Source organism: Colobus angolensis, unplaced genomic scaffold (assembly GCF_000951035.1).
Source record: "Colobus angolensis palliatus isolate OR3802 unplaced genomic scaffold, Cang.pa_1.0 Scaffold90, whole genome shotgun sequence".
Classification (NCBI taxonomy): domain Eukaryota; kingdom Metazoa; phylum Chordata; class Mammalia; order Primates; family Cercopithecidae; genus Colobus; species Colobus angolensis.
Window position 1 is genome coordinate 4493932 of NW_012122932.1, and position 7146 is coordinate 4501077.

The window sequence follows — 7146 nt, forward strand, 5'->3', positions numbered from 1 at the left end:
GGTGTGGACTCACTATGCTACAAGGCCCTTGGGATGGTCTGTCTGCAATTTCCCTTAGAGCGGGACTCTAGTAAGGGAGAGGAGGTTGGTGGGCCCTAGGGCAGGGGTACAGCTGGGGGCCAGAGATGCAGCACAGAGGGGAGGGGCAGTTGGCGGTGGCTCCCCTGAGAAGCTGGCGGCCTCCGGTTTCCGGCCAGCCCAGCCGTCCTGAGGCCCATCTGGAATTACTTAGCCCCTACCACCATTAACCCTTGGTGGGCACCAGGACTGTCATTCCTCCTCTCAACTGAGATATGGGTGGGAGGCGCAGAGCTATAGGGAGCACCCCAGGGCACTCGCCAAGGACAGGACAATTGAGGCAAAAGTGTCATGATTGAGAGAGGAGGTTGGAGAGCTACAGATAGAGCTGGGTTTGAATCCCAGCTGCTCCAGTTTCAAGCTACATGAGCTTAGGCAAGTCACTTAAACTCCTGGGCCTTGGTTTCCTCCTCTGGAAAATGGAGATAAGTCAAAGACTGATTCATAAGACTCTTCGATTTGTACAAAGGACTTAGTACATTGCCTGGAAGTGTTATTACTGAAATAGTGAGTTCCCTCATTCGAGCAGCGTTTCATCACTGTGTCTCCCTGGGCCAAGCCCTCCCTTTTCTGGGTCTTGGATTCCCCTTGTGCACTCTGCCTTCAGGGGCAATGGACAGGGCACATGGGCAGTGCAGCATCATCACCCTGGGGTGGTCAGCGTGGCCCCCAGCCCCACTGTGGACAGGATAAGCTATGAGCATCCTCACACCTGCCCAGATATGGGGAGCCCAGTACAGCCTTGGACAAGGCTGTCTTGGGGAAGGTTGGGCTGAGAGTGGGTGGGCAGAGCATGGAATGTGGGGAGCCCTGCCTGAGGTGGACTGGGATGGGGTGCAGTGGGAGAGTGGGGCTCTGGGCCTTAGGGTTCCACACCACCCTCCCCCACAGCACAGTGGCACAGTCAAGAGTTAAATGTCTGGACTCTGATGTTGGCAGCTCCAACCCAGATCCACCACTTCCCAGCCATGTGACGCTGGGTGATGATATTACCTGAGCTCTCTGAGCCTCAGTACCTTCAACTGTGAAATGGGGACACACGTGCCTACCTCACGGGGTTGTGGAGAGACCTGAATAAGCCATGCCCCCAGGCATTTTGTCTAGCCCTCAAGGAAAACAAGAAAGTACCACAAAAGGTGACTGATTCAGCGGGTACAGTGGCTCACGCCTGTAATCCTAGCACTTTGGGAGGCTGAAGCCTGCGGATCACCTGAGGTCGGGAGTTTGCGACCAGCCTGGCCAACATGGAGAAACCCCGTCTCTACTAAAAATACAAAATTAGCTGGGTGTGGTGGTGTATGTCTGTAAACCCAACTACTCGGGAGGCTGAGGTCGGAGAATTGCTTGAACCCGGGAGGCAGACATTGCGGTGAGCTGAGATCGCACTATTGCACTCCAGTATGGGCAACAAGAGTGAAACTCCATCTCAAAAAAAAAAAAAAAGGCGACTGATCCTCAGGTGTTACCAAGAGCTGCTGTCATAGAAGTCCACCATCAGGGCTGGAGGGGAGCTCACCAACATGCTCATTTCACAGCCAGTATGACTGAGGCCAGTGATGGAAAGGAACTTGTGCAAGGCCTTGTGATGTTTCAGCCACAGACTGGGACAGGAACCGCGGCTTTCTGTCTAGACTCATAGGCCCATGCTCTTCCCCAGAGGAGGGAACCAGGCTGAACAGACCCCTGTGCTAAGACCCCCCACCCACCCACGCTTGTCAGAGCGGAAGCTGCAGCTCTCAGTGGGGCAGGGGGAGGGAACCGGAAAGGGAGCCTGAGTGGGAGAATTCCCAGGAGGCTGCTCAGTCCTCACTCAGGCAGGCCAGCGGCCACCACATCTGGCTCTCCCACGCTCCCGGCTCTGCCCCCACTCCCAGGCTCCCCAGGCAGGGTTGTGGGGTGGGGGAGGGGGGTGATGAGGAAGCAGCACACATATCCCAGGCACTAACACAGTCATCTTAGACGTCAGGGCCCTAAGATGTGTCCCTTCTGCTGGCATGGAAGCTGAGGCCCAGAGAGTGGAGGGAACTCATCTGAGGTTCACGGTAGGAGTGAGGGAAGCTAGAATACAGGACTCCTGATCCCCAGCCCAGATCCTTCCACCCATGCGTGCCCTGAGCAGAGCAGGTAGATCCCTGTGCCTGTGGCTGGGGAGCCAGAGGGGCACAGAGTGGGAACTGTCCCCCTACCTCTTGGACACTCAGTGTAGTGGCTTTCTGAGTGGGCAAAGGACCAGTAGAGGCCTTGGGCCACATTCCCTCCCTAGATTCCTAGGACTGTCTTACTGAGCCAGACTGTAGCCACCGAGGCCTGCCAGGATCCCAGGAGATAAAGGCTTCAAGACACTGCCCGTTCAGCCTCTCCCCGCCCCCTTGCTGGCCTCCCTTTCAGTGCCCCAGGACCGTGGGCAACTGAAGTGTGTTCGTCTGGTACACGCAGATGGCTCACAGATCCCTGGAAGAGCAGGGCCCTCACCCTCACTGGATGTGCTGGCTCCTAAGGTCCGGAGAGCACTAGAACCTTTCTGAGGGCACACAGCAGGCTTACGGTGGGGCCTCTCTGTCTAACATCCAGTTATCACTAAGATAACTGTTTCTCCAACCACCCATCCATGTGATAGAAGTTAACTGAGGACCTACTATGTGCCCTGTCCTCACAGAGTTCACAAGCAAACACCAAGGAAACCACAAATTAATAATATTAAATTGTGATGAGTGCGATGAAAGAGACAGAGAGAATAATGAGAAGGGTGGATGGGAGTTCTTGTTCAGGTACAGTAGGACTTCTGTGGGGAGGAAACAGGCCTGTGAGGCCACACACATGCAGGAGTAGGAACAGTGTTCCAGGCAGGGGGAAAAGCATTTGCAAAAGCTTGGAGGCCAGAGAGATCTTGACGTGTTTGAACAAAGAGAAAAGAATGGTTGAGGCAGAGAGCGGGCAGAGTGGGGTGGAAGGTAGGAGAGGTGGTCAGTGGCCAGGCATCAGGGCTTTGTGGGCCCGAGGGAGTCTGAGTTTTATCCTGAGGGTCAGTAGGGGCCACTGCAGAATTTTAAACAGGGGACTGATGAGACCAGGTCACCAAGGTGCACTGCGGAGGATGTACTAAACAGGGCAGGAGGGAGGCAGGGGGCGAGTGTGGAGGCTGCAGTGGCCGATCATGAACTGAACGCTGCGTGCACACACACCCCTGCTCCGTGCTGCCCCCAACTCTTTATCCACCTGAGAGGCTGCAGGAATGCATCTCAGGGAGTCTGGGCTTCTGGGTCCCAGCCTGCGCGTGGCCACTTGACTCACTATGGCCCTTTTCCTTCCCTGGCCTCTGTATCCTCTGCACAGTGGGTCACACACAGTGCTCCTCCGATAAGGACATCTATGCCTTGGGCCTCCGGTTCTAGCATCACCTCTGCTACCCAAGTGTCTGTGTCCTGGGGTCTGCCATGCTTCCCTACACCTCTGTTTCCCGAGGACAGTCAGTGGCGTCTGGGCATTACTGAGACAAGGCAACAACCATCTGGCGAGTCCTCCAGCAGTACCCAGGAGTGCCAGCAGGTGGCGCCCCCAGCCCCTGGAGGGGTAGGAGGAGAAGAAAGGCATTGGGAGGAGAGAGGTTTCTGGAAGGCAAAGATGCCTCACAGGAGGCCCCCTCCCTCCCCACATCTGTCCCTACCTGGAGGTAGGCAGGGCAGGAATTAAGATCCCCGATTCTGAGGTGGAAGCAGGGACTCAGAGAGAGGAGTTAACGTGTCCAAGGTCACAGAACGAGACTGAGGCTTGGCTGGGACGGGCCTCCAGTCCAAAGCTCCTGGACTACAGTCCAGAGAGAACTTCAAGAGGCTGGCGGTGTGGCGCAGTGGGCCTAACACTGGCCCTGGTGCCCACCAACTTCTCTTAGGCAAACTATTTCCAACAGAAAGCTGAGCCCAGAAACTTGTCTCTTCTAGGGCCATAAACCTGATTGAAAAACCAAGTTATCACTAAGATCTTTATGAGGCCATCAGCTCTGTGCCCCACCCCAGGAGGCCCTGGCGGGGTGTGTGAGAGCAGCCTGTAGGGAGGGCTTCCAGGGGGAAGAGGGGCCTACCTGGGAGTCAGAAGAAGGAGGGGTCCAATAAACAGCCACTCCTGGGGCAGGGGATGTCAGAGAGGAAGAGGCTGCCCACAAGACAGGGTAGACAGGGCCTTCTCCACGCACAGAGCCACACTGGACTGCTATCCCAGTCCCAGTGAGCACAGCGGGAGACTGAGGCCCAGGGGCTCAGGGTCACAAGGCGAGTCAGAAGCCAAGGTGGGAAGACGTGCAATTTCAGACTCCCAGCCTGGGTCATTTAAACAAGGTTACAGTGTCCTGGTTGGAGGGAAACTGGGGGTGCCACATCAGGGCTGGCTCAGGACTTCTATAGGGGGGTCCACCTAGGGGTGAGGGCGAAGGGAGAGCGGAGGCTTTTTTGCATGAAGAAGTCAGAGGAGGAAGAGGAACCAGCTATTTGTTTAAGCAAAATCCCAACTAACAAACTAGGGGGCAGGGAGGCACACACAGCTCACTATCCTGGCAGCGGGGGCCAGATGTAGAAGAAAGAAAAACTTTGGCTGGGCATGGTGGCTCATGCCTGTAATCTCAGCACTTTGGGACGCCAAGGTGGATGGATCACCTGAGGTCAGGAGTTCGAGACCAGCCTGACCAACATGGAGAAACCCCATGTCTACTAAAAACATAAAATTAGCCAGGTGTGGTGGCAGATACCTGTAATCCCAGCTACTTGGGAGGCTGAGGCAGGACAATCGCTTGAACCCAGGAGGCGGAGGCTGCAGTGAGCCAAGATTGCTCCACTGCACTCCAGCCTGGGCAACAAGGGCGAAACTCTGCCTCAAAAAAAAAAAAAAAGAAAGAAAGAAAGAAAAAGAAAAACTTCCAGCTAGGACATTGACTTCTATGTGACTTCAGGCAGGTGACTTCGCTTCTCTGAGCTCCAGGTTCCTCCCTTGCAAAATTGGGCTAACAATCAACCCCACCTCGTTGTGCTACTGTGAGGAGGAACTGAGATAACACATGCAAAGGGCTTGACATGATGCCCGGCACTTAGTAAATGCTTAATACCTAGCAGTGCTATTGTTGTTGTTATTATTACTCCAGCAAAATGTCAAGGGCCAAACCCTGAAATCTCAGAGAGAACTGAGCTAGGAGTCAGAAAGCCCAGTACAGGGGAATCCACAGGAAGGGTGGGGGCCCAACCCAGGATGTGTCCGTGGAGTGGGAGGGACATCCACCCCGGGAGGGCACACTACTGAGGGGACCACAGAGCAGCTGGAGGGGCTTCCCAGGTCTTGGGGGTCCCTGGCTCTGCCCTCTGCCTGATCAGGAAAACAGTCTTTGCTCTCTGCTGGGAAAGGACTGCCGCTTTGGCCCCCAGCTCTCAGCCACCACCTAGCCCTGGCCACCATCTCCACCACTCCTGGACCCCTGCCTGGCTTCCTGCTGCTCTCTGGCGCCCCACCTCTCCTCTGGCTCATTCTCCGCACACCAGCCACAGCTGTCTTCCCACCACTGCCCTCGGCCACTCTAACCCCTACATAACACCCTTCCACACCCTCATCAGGCTTGTCCCACCAGGGCCTGTTCTGTCCCTTTCCGGACTCCTCTCTTGCCTCTACCACTCCAGACTGGCCTTTCAGTGCTAGGAGAACAAGTGTCCCCTCGGGCCTCAGGGCCTCTGTTCATACTGACCCTTGACCCCTGCCGCCCTTCCCCACTCCCCAGGGCCTTGACTCACATGTCACTTCCTCCTGCAAGGCTTCCCTGACTCCTCCCTCTGGGTCAAATCTCCCTATTCCTGGCCTTTGCCAAGATGTAACTTTACCTTTATTTGTGATTATTTGATTCATACCTGTCCACACCTACCAGACCCCAGCTGTAAGTACTGCAAGGGCAGGGCCTCACTCAGGACCTAACATAGTGTCAACACAAAGGAGATGTGTTAATACAATTTTTCAAATGGATAAATACATAAAGAAATGAATTTTGTATGCCTTTCCAACCTTTAAGCCTACCATTTAGGCCTGACACAACATACTCTTGAAAGTAGAGAGCACCTAGAGAGCACCCTTCCCCCAGGATAGGCATCCTTTCCCCAGCATCCCTAACGTGAGACTGACCTCCAGCAGTCACTTACATACCTCCTGTGATGATGAGCTCACTCTCTCTCATGACAGCCCATTTCCTGACAGATGGCCCCTAACAGAGCACTTTCTTAAGTATGGATGGGCTGAAATCCACATCTGTAGCCTGCAGCTTCCTCCCTGAGGTCCCAAGGCTACCCTGTCTTCCTCCCCAGACTCAGACCCCACTCCAGGTCTTCTCTTCCTTCAGCCCAAGCAGTCCCTGTTCTCTCAGCTCAGAAAGTGGAGTTCAGTCCTCTTGGGCCTCTTCTCCCTCCTCTGTGTACTTGCCAATTTCCCACCAATCCCTTGAAAACTTGAGTCCTAAGCAGAGCCCAGAGCTCCAGATGACTTCTGAGAAACATTTCAGCACTGCATCCACTTCCTGACCTGGGAAAGTGGGATCTTCCCTGCTGAGGCAGCCATGTGCTCATCTGTGTCATGTGCTGATCTGCACACATGTGGACAGCCATGTGCTCCCGCAAGGTAGCCAAGGGCTCCGCCTGGTCAGCAACAGCCAGGATCTCTCTTCCCCTCTCCTACAAGCAGCCTTCATTTTGCTGCAAACACTGGGCACTACTCGTTTCCTTTCTGGGCCTCAATGCTTCTACCTGTGCAATGGAAAGGGTTCCTCTGAGCAGGAAGTGGAAGGAGCCCTGTGCTGGCTGAGTCTCTGGCTCTATCACATACCAGAGCTCCAGAAGAGCAAGAGTCTCACCAGGGCCAGCTTCCTGGGCGGGTCACCATTGCAGTCACACAGAGGCCAGTGTGTGGAAGGGCCCCGGGCTCAGGTGAATGCTCTGCTGCCACCATCCTGAAATCTTTAATCATTTTTGAACAAGGGACCTTATTTTTTTTATTTTGCTCCAGGCCCAGCAAATTATGTCCTGATCCCGAAACATCTGCCCAGCCCTGAGA